The sequence below is a fragment of the Heterocephalus glaber genome, unplaced genomic scaffold, assembly GCF_053883595.1.
Source record: "Heterocephalus glaber isolate CG9 unplaced genomic scaffold, H.glaber_assembly_v1.0 deba00001733, whole genome shotgun sequence".
Taxonomy (NCBI): domain Eukaryota; kingdom Metazoa; phylum Chordata; class Mammalia; order Rodentia; family Bathyergidae; genus Heterocephalus; species Heterocephalus glaber.
Genome location: NW_028258444.1, coordinates 10,803,787 through 10,818,931, shown reverse-complemented (window position 1 = coordinate 10,818,931; position 15,145 = coordinate 10,803,787). Strand labels below are relative to the sequence as shown.

Below are 15,145 nucleotides of genomic sequence, written 5' to 3'. Positions count from 1 at the left end.
AAGCAGTCTTATGAGGGAAATTCATAGCAGGGAATACACATATTAGGAAAATAGAACAAGCCCAATTAAACAACCTGATGCTGAACCTCAAGCTTCGAGAAAAAGAAGAGCAGGAAAAACCCAAAGCTCATACAAGGGAGGAAATTATAAAGATCAGAGGAGAAATCAATGCAATGGAGACTAAGAGAACGATATAAACAATAAATGAAGCCAAGAGTTGGTTCTTTGAAAGAATCAACAAAATTGACAAACCCTTAGCCAACTTTGTCAGAAAAAGGAAAGAAAAGGCCCAAATCCATGCAATTAGGAATGAAAAGGGGGAAATTACAACAGACCCAGCAGAAATCCAGAGGATCATCAATACCTACTTCCAGAACCTATACGCCAATAAGATGGACAACACAGAAGAAATGGACAGATTTCTAGATGCATATGAATTACCAAAGTTGAATGAAGAAGACCTAAAAATTCTAAACAACCCAATATCAACCAATGAAATTGAAAATGGAATTAAAAACTTATCAACTAAGAAAAGCCTGGGCCCTGCTGGCTTCACTGCTGAATTCTACAAGACATTTAGAGAGGAACTACTGCCACTACTGTTTAAACTCTTCAATGAAATTGAAAGGGAAGCAATACTCTCAAATTCATTCCTGGAAGCAAGCATCACCTTGATCCCCAAAGCAGAGAAAGACCCAACTGAAAAAGAGAACTATAGGCCAATGTCAGTAATGAACATAGATGCAAAAATCCTTAATAAGATACTGGCAAACAGAATGCAGAAGATCATCAAGAAGATTATACACCCTCACCAAATGGGTTTCATCCTAGGGATGCAGGGATGATTCAACATATGCAAATCAATAATGTAAAATAGAGCCAAGGGCAAAAACTATATGATTATCTCCATAGATGCAGAAAAAGCATTTGACAAAATCCAACATGCATTTATGATAAAAACCCTGCAAAAAATTGGAATAGATGGTCTCTACCTCAAACTGATAAAAGCCATCTATGAAAAACCAACAGCCAGTATCATAGTAAATGATCAAAAACTGAAATCCTTCACACTAAAATCAGGAACCAGACAAGGATGTCCTCTATCTCCACTTCTGTTCAATATAGTTTTGGAAACATTAGCCACGGCAATTAGACAAGAGAAAGAAATAGCAGGAATAAAGATAGGTAATGAAGAAGTCAAATTGTCATTATTTGCAGAAGACATGATACTCTATATAGAAGACCCCAAGAACTCCACCAAAAGTCTTCTAGACTTAATAACCAAATTCAGTAAATTAGCTGGCTGCAAGGTCAACACACAAAAATCAATAGCTTTCCTCTATACAAATGACAGACTCACTGAGAGAGAAATAGGGCAAATAATTCCTTTCACAATAGCATTCAAAAAACTGAAATACTTAGGAATCAACCTAACAAAAGAAATCAAAGACCTCTTCTCTGAAAACTATAGCACTCTGAAAAGAGAGGTTGAAGATGATATCAGAAAATGGACAGATATCCCCTGCTCCTGGATAGGAAGGATCAATATAGTGAAAATGGCCATACTGCCAAAACTGCTATATAGATTCAATGCAAATCCAATTGAGATGCCAGCAGCATACTTCATGGACCTTGAGAAAATGATCCAAAAATTCATTTGGAACAAAAAGAGACCCAGAATAGCAAAAGCAATTCTAGGTATTAGAGACATGGCAGGGGGTATCATAATCTCTAACTTGAAACTCTACTACAAAGCTACTGTGATAAAAGCAGCATGGTACCGGCAAAGAAACAGACCTGAGGACCAGTGGAACAGATTAGAAGATGCAGAAACAACGCCAGACACCCTCAGCCATCTCCTCTTCAACAAAGGAGCCAAACACTCTCACTGGAGGAAAGATAGCCTCTTTAATAAATGGTACTGGAAAAATTGGGTTTCAACTTGCCAAAGATTAAAACTAGACCTATATCTCTCACCATACACTAAACTAAAATCAAAATGGATTAAAGATCTAAATATTAAAATAGAAACTCTGAACCAGTTGGAACAGAGGTTAGGTAGAACCCTTGAAGACATCGGTGTAGGAAAAGATTTTATGAACAAAACCTCAGTTGCCCATGAACTAGCACAAACAATCAACAAGTGGGATCTCTTCTTATTAAAAGGCTTCTGCACAGCAAGAGAAACCACCAGCAGTGTGAAGAGACAACCCACAATGTGGGAAAAAATCTTCACCTGCTCTTCCTCAGACAAAGGTCTGCTATCTCAAATTTATAAAGAACTTTAAAAAATCAGACCTCCCACATTTAAAGACCCAATCCAAAAATGGGCATCTGAAATGAACAGACATTTTCAGACAAAGAAGTAGAAATAGCAAATAAATACATGAAAAAATGGTTAACATCACTGGTCATTCTAGAGATGCAAATGAAATTTGCACTGAGATTCCATATCACTCCAGAAAGAATGGCTGCTATCATGAAATCAACCAATAACAAATGCTGGCGGAGCTGTGGGGAAAGAGGAACACTGCTCCACTGCTGGTGGGAGTGCAGACTGGTGCAACCCCTGTGGAAATCAGTATGGAAATACCTCAAAGAACTAGGACTGGAAATCCCATTTGACCCAGCTATTCCACTGCTGGGTATCTTCCCCAAAGAATTAACAGAAGCATACCACAGTGATACATGTGCACTCATATTCATAGCAGCACAATTTGTAATAGGTAAAGCTTGGAAACAGCCCAAATGCCCATCAACTGGAGACTGGATAAAGAAAATGTGGTTTTTTAATAAAATGGAGTACAACTCAGCCATAAAAAGGAGAAATTAGAGACATTTATAGCTAAATGGGTGCATATTGAAGCACAGCTCTTAAGTGAAATAAATAGGACACACATATATAAATACCGAATAGTTTCTCTAGTGTGAGAAACAAAGTGTAAATAAGGACTAAAAGGTATAGTAGATAATGTGAAATAGGAAGAAAAGGGGCAAAGGGGAAGGGGAAGTTGGTGGGTAGGGAATAGGAAAGAAGGGAATGGAATTAATGTGAGAAAATGGAAAAATGGAAACAAAGTGTTTGTAAATAGGGAGGGATGGAGTGGTTGAAGGGAGGGCAGGGGATGTGTGAAAAATAAGAACCAAGAGAGGTTATGTAAAGGTGCAAATTTCCATTGATAAATGTCATTATATTGTACACTTAAATGTACCAATGATTAGAATGAATAATTGATAATGCAAAATAGGAAGAAAAGGTCCAAAGGGCTAGGGGTAGTAGGAAGATCAGGGCAAAGGAAAGAAGGGAAAGGAAAAATTATGAGAAATGGAAACAAAGTCTTTGTAAATAGGGAAGGGTGGAGGGGGTGAAGGGAAGGCTAGGAATGAGGAAAAAATGAGAACCAAGATGCAGCATGTAAAGGTACAATTCCCAGTGAGAAATGTGAATGAATTGTATACCTAAAATGTACCTATTAAAGAATTAAAAAAAATAATACAGGTTCTCGAAGCAAGTATTGATGATCTGCTAGATTTCTGCAGGGTCTGTTGTGATTTCACCCTTTTCATTCCTAATTGCAGCACTTTCTTGGGCCCACTTATCAGTTCTTATAATAGCATGTCTAGCTTCAAAAAAAAAATTTCCTGCTCCGTGATCTCCATGGGCTCCATCTGTCCTTCCCACTTGCCTACTATGTCTAAGCTCTCTTCAAAATGCTTACTCCTGAAACTTACTCCCATCTTCTAACACTTGTGCTGAGAACCTGCTAAAGCGATCCTCAGGATAGTCAGTATGTAAACAAATGCACTGCCTGAGTGATGCTTGGGGTAAACTGTTAAGTGTTTAAAGGAAAGTTCTGCAGAATTCATAAGTCGAGGTTGGAAGTTGTTATCTTTTAGGGCTTGAAACACTTTGGCTCAAGCTCTCCTGGCCTTGAGTGTTTGTATAGAGAAGTCTGCTGGGATTCTAATGAGTTTATATTTATATGTGCTTTATTGCATTTCTCTAACAGTTTAAAAAACTTTGCCCTTATGATGGACTTCCAGGAATTTGAGTATAATGTGCTATGGAGAAGTTCTCTTTTGGTCATAGCTATTTTGTGTTCTATAAGCCTCATTTATCTGTATGTTTCTTTCTATCTCTATATTTGGGAAGTTTCCTTCCATTATTTTTGGGAACAGATTTTTATGCCATTTGTATTATCTTCTGATTTTTCATTGTTTCCAATTATTCTTAGATTAGTCTTCTTTACATCACCTAGCAGTTGTTGGATCAAGTTTTCATTTTCCCTTGTTTTTAAGGTGTCTTTGAATAGGTGGTCTTTGAGGGGATCATTGTCTTCTAGTTCTGAAATTCTGTCCTCACATTGGTCCATCCTGCTGCCCACACGTTCAGTATAATTTTTTTGGTACTAGGAATCGAACTCTGGACCTCATGCTTGCCAGGCAGGTGCTGTGCCCCTGAGCTAAATTCCCAGCCTTTCCATAGGATTTCTTTTCTGTTTTGAATATTTTAATGTCTTTCCATTCCAATAAATTTTGTGAAATCAATGATGTATCCTACAAATAATGATGCAGGGTATTAAAACTGAATGAAAGGGCTGGGGATTTTTAGCTCAGTGGTTCTGCCACCTGCCTCGAAAGCACAAGGTCCCAAGTTTGATCCCCAGTACCAAAAAAAAGAAAAAAGAAAAAAGAAAAAAGAACCTGAATGAAAACTGACAGTCCCAGAACTTCATGGGACAGTAGAGAGAAATGCTTGAATTTGAGCACGTGACCCTGCCACGTCAATGCCAAAGAAGTGCACAATTCCTGACATAATGTGTTTCTTACTCTGGAACCCCCTTGGAGTCACTCCCCTGGACCAGCAGTGTTCTGTCCTCTGTCTGTTGTACACCAGTGTCGAAAGGTTTTGTTGTCATAATGACACTTGAATGATTGGCTCCTGGGATGGGTAGCAGAGCTGGAAGAGGCTCAGAGCGGCCCCGTGTGTCACTGGCAACCTCGACAGTATCAAATACCCATTTCTGTTGGGCTTTTTGTTTAAAGAAAGAAAGAAGATTCCTCATCCAAAATCAACTTTTTACACATGGCCCCCTCAATCTCCGCTGCCAAAGATTCCCCAGTAAAAGGTGTAGGACGGGGAGAAGTAGAGATGAGCAGCAGGGCCAGATCTACTACGAAGTTCCTTTATTTCTTCGTGGGATTTGTGTAACATCCCCAGACACTCCATGTTCCTATCTTGTAACTCACCCAGCTTCATCGTCAGCTGGCGCTGGGCATCTTTGGAAGCTTGCAGGTGAAGTCTCAGCTCTTCCTTCTCAATTACATGTTCCTTAAGTCTGGGCTGAAGATCTACAATCTGAGACAACAGAGAGGAGATCTCTTCTTGGTATCGAATCAGTTCATCACTCTTCCCTGACAATTCTTCAGTCATTCTGGACATCTGAGCATTTGTTTCACGGAGTTCTTTAACACAGTCACTGACCAGCTGTTGCTCCTTCTCTTCATAGGTAAAAGTTTCTGTCTTGATAAGACAAGCTTTGGACCGAAGGCCCATATTCTCTTCTTCCAGTTCCTTGAGCTTTCCTTGCAACATATCCAACTGCAGCAAACCCTGAGATAAGCTAAAGGACTCATTGAATTGAAGAGGTGTAGAATAGCTGGAATCAGTTTCACTCTCTTCAGAAGCAATGGAGACGATTCAAAGCAACTAGTCTTTCTTGGACCGCTCATGCTGCAGCTGATTAACTTAATCAAAGGCTTGCCCCAGCTGCTCCGCCAGGGCTTCATTCTGATCAGGTAAGACATGATTCCGCTTTAAGAGAGCTTGTCCAATTCGAGCAGCTAGCTCCAGGTCACGATCCCTCTCTGCCAGGAGATGTGTAACCATGTCAATGTCATTGTATGTTTTGGTCATCTGCTCCACCCTGTCTGTGCCTAGAATCATGTAGCGGAAAGTCTCTTCAGCAAGGACTGGGGAGAGGGTATCAGACGCATGCTGCGGCTGGAGCTGTGACTGCGCCCAGTCCCGGTTCTCCTACAGGAGCGAGTCCGCCCTCAGCTTGTACTGCGGCAGCTGCTCCTCCAGCAGGTTCACCAGCTCCACTTCAGGGAGGTCCCCATCGGAGCAGACATCAGTGATGCTCTCCGAGTCTTTCTGATTGCTGTTCATGAGGTTTTCTTCACCTCTTGGTGATGTAAAAATGGCATCCTGGGACAGATTCATTCAGGATCCTTTCTTGCTTTGGTTGAGAAGGATGGCTTTGGCATGAATCAGAGCAAAGGGAATCCATCAAGCTATTTGATAAAGAAATGGAGGTGGTCATATGGACATTTTCATTTAGATAGATGTTCTCTGATGAGCAGAATGACATCTGTACCAATAAGTGTTCTCATGTAATTATCATTCCGTGGACAGTCATGACCGGACAGTCCGGCGTCCTCAGGCTGACGCGCTGAGGGGCACAACTGGAGACCTGCAGCCCCCAGATGGTAGGGGGGGCGGGCGGCTTCACCACCTCCTCAGGCCGCGACCTCGGCCTGGCGCAGACCGGGACCAGGCAGCGCCCACCGCGTGGGAAAAGCCCGTAGGCGCCCCGCTGTCCCAGCAGCGCCACGGCCCGCCTCAATAGGATTTTTAATCTCTTGGATTTCTGATTGAAACTTTTTCATGAACTCTAATTCTTTGGTAAACTGGTCATTCATGTTTTATATCATTTTGTTTAACTAGCTTTTTATTAGTGTCATCCAGCTTTTTATTAGTTTCTTTTGAGAATTCCCACATCTTTTTGGTTACTACTTCTATTAAATGTTTAGTCATATCTTCTTGAATCCTGCTGATTATCTCTTTGAGTGTTTTCTAACCTTCTCCACTATGCTTTTGAATAATTTGGGTAAGTGGCTTATACTATTCTGCCTCTTGGTGGCCCAGGATTAGCTATGAGGGGTTAGAGGTTCTGGGAGGGATTTTGTTGCTTTTCCTTCCCATGTTTCTATTACTTTTGTTTTGTGATGAGGTTTGTGGATGCTTATATTCTAAAGACTTTGTTGCTAATATAGAGATCTCTTTAGTTGCTATGCAAGTGATGTACTTTGGTTATGGCTAACTATAATCCTTTGCCACAGCCCCATGATTTGACCATCTTGGTTATTTTGGGGAAGGAGGATTCTGTGTAGTTAGCCTAGCAACCAAGTTCTCTGGGAATGTACTTTAGTATTGTTAATGTCACAAAGGCAATCTGAGTGTTGGCTTATAGAGCAATAGTGAAAATTATTTGACCTTGCTAATATCAGGTGAAGCAGCTATGGTAATATTCTTTGAAACGAGTCAGATATTAACATACCACAAGAACCAATTATGTACAACTCTTAATTCATCATTATGATGATGAATAAACCATTATGAAGAAACCAATTATGATGATGAGAAGAAACCATCAATTATGATGCAATCATTAAGGCAACAGAGGTATTGCCTTACAGCTAATATTTACTAAATGCAGCAGCTGTAACTCTGCTAATGGTAGAAAAGAGTTCAACTATAATTTTACAGAGTTAACTACCAAAAGATTAACAAAGCTTTATGATTATGCTATTAATAATTTAGGATTTGGGAGTGGGGAGGAAAGGAAAACTTTGAAACCTTAAACTCTATGATATGAGAAGGTGGAGCAAGAAGTGGTACAAACGATCTTATTGTGGAGTAGAAGGATGTCCATAGAATTAGATAAAGATAGGACAAAAAATTGGCAAGAAATAGAAGATAAAATAAAAAAGAGGGTGAAAAAAATCATACAGAGAATAAAAATAAGAAAGAAGCAATTAAGCTGAGCAAATTTAAAAGGGAAAAGAGGAAAATGTAGAGAAATGAAAGAAGAGATTAGAAGCAAGGCTGAATGACAAAGGAAGATTACCCCAGCCTTAGGAAACTGGTGAAGAAGACAGGAGAGAAGAAAAAATAAAATAAAATAAAAAAACCAAGAACAAAGCAAAACATAAAACTAAAAACAATGTCTACACTCACACAAAAAAACCCCCAAACAAACAATAAAAAAAATTCCTCCATGATTTCAAGCACATTGTTATTTTCTGATGTCTACAGTTTTGTGGGAGTTTCCAATTCAAGGTGTGACTCTGCTCTTGCTAGTAGACAAAGGAGGCAGTCAGAGCCCAGATCTATGCTGGGTAATCACCAGCAAGCCAGCAGCAGGATTAGGACCGGGTGTGGTTCTGAGACACAAATCCGTTGAAATTCAGGTTGAACCTAGCCTCTGGTCGTGGGGGTGGGACCTGAGTCATTTACCTTATAGGACTCTCGTTGTCTCTTGGCAGCCTGAGCACCAATCCCTGACCATGGGTGTCTCCTGTGGTTGTCCTGCTCCCAGTCTCTGTGGGAGTTTAACACTGGGAGCCCTGAGATGAAGCCATCCCGTGGCTGCTCTGAGCCCCAAGTTCAGTTGGTCTTTCCCTAGAATGGTGTTCAACCAAGCACCCTCTCCAGGGCATAGGGCAGATGCTTGGATTGGAGTCACTCACCAGCCATTACAATGCACACATCCACAGCTCCATTCCATTGGTGCATTGAAAGCATCCGGATTCTCCCACTTTCACTGTGCCTCTGTAGATTCAATCTTCCTTTCTCATAAGCCCTGAACCAGGAGCCAGGGAAAAAGTGCAGATTGCCCCTTCTTTTTACTGCGTAGTTCTCTGTCTCTTCAATTTTTCTGTATGTTCTAATTTTCCCATTGGATCCTTCCTGGGGTCTAGTAATCTACCTCCATCCTTCTTTTTTCCTCCAAGTTGTTATTTTCCAGTGTCTGAATTCCAAATCTTGGAAAGGCTGATTTGTTGCTGCTTACCACTCCTCCATCCTCCCAGAAGTCCATTTCTAAGAAATTTTATCTCGATCAATAAGTGATATCTTGCAATACTAGTAGTATATCCTGCCAAATATCACATGATCACAAGTGGTTCCTCTCTTTCTCTGTCGGCCTCTCTCTCTGTCTCTCTTTCTCATTGCTTGCTTTGGATTATGAATGAAACAAATTTTTCACACAAATAACATGTTACTGTACTTAGGAATTAACCTAATCAAGGAAGTGAAATACTATGTTTGCTTCAGCAGCACATATACTAAAATTGGAAGTGAAGCACTGCTGCAATGAAAACTACAATACCCTCAAAAGGGAGAATCACCCTCTGGCCATCTCTCCGTTCAAAGATCTCCCCTGCTCCACACTTTATTCCTTGTATTTATTGCAGTTTTGGGTCTCCCTGCCCTGTGCAATCGCTAGCTAGGAGGTGCTTGCAGGTAGATAATCATAGGTAGTAGTACACTGAATATCCAATGGGAATGGGTGACATTTTGTTTCCTATGTTGGGCAAGCCTTCTCTCTCCACAACAGTCCTATTGTTAGCAGGTGCTACAGCACTGTTTTCAGGACCCGAGTGGGTGGCATTTTGTCCTGTCCTATTCTCTTGCTTTTGGCTCCTCTTAATCCCCAGTTTGCATGTATCGCATACCCTGTGCCCAGTAGGGAGGTTGGAGTGACTGTGAGTCTGTTCTTCCAGCCAGGCCATCACGGAAGGGTTGCCTCCTTCCCTCAGTTCAATCTGTTCCCAAGATAGCATGTTTGTTGTGTATGGGGTTGGGGGTGGGTGGGTGCCATGATTCAGGAGTGGTCTGGATTCTCCTCATGGACTCCCTAGATGCTGGAATTTGGTCCAGCTAGATCTCTTTTCATTTCATCCTCCCATATCAGGCTTTATCTTTTGTTCTCGGCTCAGGTTACCTGCTTTTCTTCAGTGCCAATTTGGAGACACTCACCCTTCTGTCACCACCTAGGTGGCTATCTTCTCTTTTCCTCAAACTGTTTTCTACAGTGGTCATTGTTATTTTTGATGTTAGAATTATCCCACATTTGGCCAGTGGGTACGGGGCTATTTTGGATTAAAACTTGAAAATAATTGTCATTGAGTGTGGTGACAAATTTTATGTATCAACTTGACTGGGATGTGTTGCTCAGATAGCTGGAAAAATATTTTTGGATGTGTTTATGAAGGTACTTGCAGAAGAGCTTAGCATTCTAATTGGTAGACTGAGTAAAGAAGAGAGCCCTTACCGGTGTAGGTGGGTATCATCCAAACTGTTCAGTGCTCCATAGAAATAAAAGCAGAGAGGAAGCTAAGGCTTTTTGTCTTCTTGAGCTGGAACATCTTCTGCTCTCAGGCATGGAGCTCCTGCTTCTTGGGCCTTGAGGTTCTTAACTAGTGGCTTGTTCCATTCTCAATCCTTTATATAGGACTGGGAGTTGTGCCATCAAGCCCCCTTGATTCTCAGGCCTTTGGATTCAAGTTGAATTACACCACTGGTTTTCCTCATTCTCTAGTTTATAGATGGCAAGTCATGGGGTTTCTCAGCCTCTCAGCCACATAAACCAGTTCCTCAAATCTCAATCTCTGTCTCTCTGTCTCCGTCTCTCTTTCTCACCCTCCATCAATATATACACATATAAATATGTATATCTATGTATCTGTATTTATTTATGTAAATCACTATCTATCTGTCTGTCTATCTATCTATCTATCTATCACTGATTGTTTCTTTGGAGAACCCTGGCTAATTCAGTGGTTGTGGATATTGGACAAGAACAGGTGCAGATAATTCTGGATGCTGGCCTGCACTTTCCTATGTCAACAAGTGAGTCCTAGGGGAGTGACAGGTGGCTGACATGGTTGTGTGATTCTCAGTGGGGGAAATCATGATAGATCTCAATATGGCATCATAAAAGCAGTGCAGGCTTTGACATCAGAAACCTAGATTCAAATCTAAGCCTGGCCCTATTATCTGTGAAAATATGGGAAGATAACTTTGCTTTGCTCAATTTTCTTTTCTTTTCTTTTCTTTTTTTTTTGGTACCGGGGATCGACCTTGGGTCCTTGTGCCTGCTAGGCAAGTGGCCAAACCACGGAGCTAAATCCCCAGCCCTCAATTTTCTATTAGGATATGAACTTCCTGGAAACAAAGATAGTGACTAAAAGTTTTGATTGCATTGTGTCTAACTGGGAGAGGGGTTATACCTGACCAGGTGGTTCAGAGCCTTTGGACCTGGCTTGTGGAAGGAGTTTGGGAAGATTTGGACATGCTCACTAGAGAAGCCCAAGAATGCTTTAAGCTGAGCCTGATGGGAGATTCTGGTCAGAGCTCAGAAGACCAGTTGGAAACAAGGACTCGTATGTGTTATGTTATGGCAGAAAATTTGTATAAATTTTGCTCATCCTGAGAGTTTACAGGAGAATTAGATTAAGGTCTGTACACTAATTAATCTGCAGAAGGAAATGTCAAGGGAGCCAAATGTTCAGGCTGTGACATGGATATTGCTTTCTGCTTTTAATGAAAGTTACACTGTGAAACAGGAGCAAAAAGCCCATTTAAAGTTTTCACTACTGTCAAAAAGAAATGTCTACAAAGTTAGAGCAAAGGAGAGCATGGTTGCTAACAAGATTAGCATTAAAAAGAAGCCAAGTACTTTGCATCAGGACAATAGGAAAGATGTCTAGAGTTTGGTTTGTAGTACTCAGCTATCCAGGCACTCTGTTGTCATGATCCAAGGGAGCCCAACTGCTGCTTGAACTGGTGGAAGACTTTGATGTCATCCACATGGTGATGGTTTTCCAGGCATGCAAAATGCAAGAGTCATGGATTCAGGAAGCTTCCCCCCAGATTTCAGAAGAAGGCCAGAGAGGTCAGGCAGTGTGCCCTTGAGGGGCCAGTATATAAACCTGTGCAAATGAAGCCGAAAATCCAGTGGAAACCCCAGGACGTTGGAGGTGCAAGACATGTGGATAATCTGCCGAGTAAAGTCACAGGCAGCAAGTAAATCTACTCCAAAAAAGAGGCCATTAGGGCTGCAACCAGCAATGCCATAGAGGTAGGGGTGCTCAAGCCTTTTGGGGTTCACGTCTTGCCACAACTTGATCCAAGTACTTGACACAGAACGATGGGATTTAATGTTTGCCCTCCTGGGGTTTGTTCTTGCTCAGATCTGATTTATTTGAATCCACTCACTTTCTCCTTGTGGAATGGGAATGTTTCCCACGCATCGTTGTATTCCAATGGCTTTAATTTTATTTCTAACTTTTACAGGGGCTCATAGCTGAGTTTGTCTGAGTCTCAGAGGAGACTTTGGACCTGGACTTTTCAGCAATGCTGGAGCTGTTAAGACTGTGGTGACTTAGAAATGGACTAAATGCATTTTGGATAAAAGAATGCACATGAGTCTTTTGGGAGTGGGGTAGAATGTTAGGGTTTAGATCAAGAATGACCCCCAAACTCTCAGGCACTCAGTGGCAGTGCTTTTGGAAAGTGACTGCACCAAGGGGGCACTATTGCAGATTTGCTGTTTGGGGGTGGGGCCTGCTCAGAAGAGGGTGGTCATCCGGGCCTCTGAGCTGGGAGGGTGGATCTCCCTCCCAGGCGTTTCCCTTTTCTCTTTGTTTCCTGGCTGCCCTGATGTGAACAGCTTTCCTCCAGCGTGGGCCCATCCAACCATGCCATTTCTGTCTTTGAGCCAGCCAACTTGGACTGAACCTTCTGAAACCATGAGCCAATATAAACCTCTCCTTTAAGTTTTGGATATTGGTTTTGTGTCTTGGTGACAAGAAAGTGACTAAGATATTAAGAGAACTCTGTTTAAACATCTACCTTAATAGCTGTTGAAAATCTTTCTTCCTCAGTGGGGAAAATGTTCTGGAGAAACAAAATCTAACCTGTTTGCCTTGGGAGATGGGGGAGGGAAATTTAAAGAAAGCTGAACCTTTCAGAAATCAGAGTCATGCTTGGAGCTTATGGTATATAAATACCTTTTGAATGTTCAACATGTATTTTTTTTTTTTAAAACCCTCAGACTTGCAGAGGAAGCCATTTCTTTGCAAAATGCATACAGACCAACTTCTTGGTGAGAACCATACAAGTTTGGTCATGTTTTCTTTTGCTTTATTGATATTATTGGTACATTTTAGGTATACAGTATAATGACATTCATCATTGGGAATTTGCACCTGAACATAATCGCTCTTGGTTCTTATTTTTTTCCCTATTCCCCTGCCCTCCCTTCAACTACTCCATCCCTACCTATTTACAAAGACGTTGTTTCCATTTTTTCATTTTCTCATATTAATTCCATTCCCTTCTTTCCTTTCCCCTACCCCTCCCACTTCCCCTTTGCCCCTTTTCTTCCTATTTCACATTATATATTATACATTTTGATCCTTATTTACACTTTCAGTTTCTCACACTAGAGAAACTATTTGGTATTTACATGTGTGTCCTATTTATTTCACTTAAGTGTCCTATTTATTTCATTAAGTATTGCCTCAATGTGAGTCCATTTAGCTATAAATGTCTCTAATTTCTCATTTTTTATGGCTGAGTAGTACTCCATTTTATACAAAAACCACATTTTCTTTATCCAGTCTCCAGTTGATAGGCAATTGGGCTGCTTCCAAATTTTAGCTATTATAAATTGTGCTGCTATGTTCAACATGTATTCAAAAGGAATTTGGGCCAGGGATGTAGCTCAGTGGTGCCACACCTGCCTGGCAAGTGCAAGGTCCTGAGTTTGATTCCCAGTACTTGGGGAAAAAAATAAATGGAAGCCCATAGATATGGAATGATATGAAAATGTACTTAAACATGTACATACTACTTATCTGTTGTTTAACTTTCCCAGATTTCAGTTCTTGGCCTAAAAATATTAAATGGAAAATTTCAGAGATGCTCAAGTCATAAATTTTGAATTACATACTGTTATGAACAGTCTCATCTCACTCTGTCCAGCTCTATCCTACCCCAGATATGAATCATCCCTTTGCCACCAGCTCCCTTGGTTCTGAGAAGTGCATCCATTATGTATATACTATCTACCTGTCAGGTATTCCACTGACTATCTTTTCCAGTGCTTGTGTTCAAGTAACTTGTTTTTACTTAATAATGGCCCTCAAGTGCAATGACAGTAATGTAATGATCACAATTTGGATATGCCAGAGAGAAGCCATAAAGTGCTTCCTTTATGTGAGAAGATGAAATTACAATAAGATATTTAGAGAGATAGAGGAGAGAGACTATGTCTATTTATATAACTTTTATTAGAGTATATTATTACAATTGCTTTATTTTCTTATTGATCTCTTACTGCACCCTAAATTAAATGTTATCATAGGAATATATGTATAGGAAAACCCAGCATATATAAAGTGCAGTACTATCTTTGCTTTCAGGCATTCACTGGGGCGATCTTGAAATGGACCCTGTGGAAAAGGAGGTGGGGTACGGTATAAGTAGCAGCTGAAAAATTTTCTCTGAGTGTGTGTGCATGCACACACACACCCAGAGAAAAGTAGTTTTTATTTTTCCTTTAAATGTGTTTGAATTTGAAGATATTCCTTTTTTTCTGTAACTTCAAGCTAGTGAATTTTTTTCTTTGGTTGGTTAAGAGTTGTTTTGGACATAGAACTTATTGACATGGCCTCATGTGAGATAATATGATGTTTTGGGTGGCATTTTATTATATATATTCAAATACAATTGCTGTGCAATCAATTTAAAGAAATCTAGGGGCTGGGGATTTAGCTCAGTGGTTCTGCTGCCTGCCCCACAAGCGCAAGGACCTGAGTTCAATCCCCAGTACCAAAAAAAAAAAATAAAATAAAATAAAAATAAAAATCTAGCTAAAATTTTCAAATACCTAAAAAGATTTAACTCTCTGGATATCTTATACAGGATGCTTTGAAATCTTGGGTTTTGTCTTAAAAATTCAGGTGGATATTTACTTATTTATAATATTTCTCTTGGCTTTGACCAAGATAATATAAAAATTCCTTTTGATCTGGGGTAAGGTTTACTAAGACTGAAAGATTTCTAATATTTTGAATATGACATGCAAAAGATAAGTATAGTTTAAAAATTAATGTGACAAAAATACAGAGAAAGACATGTACATCATGTATCAGGCTTTGTTTGGAATAGAGATGTTCCTTTTGATATATAGTATAAAATTGTGTATTATAACTTATCAAGTCATAATTTACTTTAATAATTAATAATAATAATTTTGACATAATAACTGATAGTTCTCAATTGTTAGGT

At 40.2% G+C, this 15,145-nt stretch overlaps 1 long non-coding RNA gene and 1 pseudogene across 1 annotated transcript in view; one reads left to right on the top strand and one right to left on the bottom strand.

Moving 5' to 3' along the window:
• LOC147821487 (uncharacterized) overlaps positions 1 to 15,145 on the top strand; it is a 108,900-nt gene that overhangs the window by 45,995 nt on the left and 47,760 nt on the right. The window lies entirely within an intron of this gene.
• LOC101723736 (trafficking kinesin-binding protein 2 pseudogene) lies at positions 4,827 to 6,369 on the bottom strand (annotated as a pseudogene).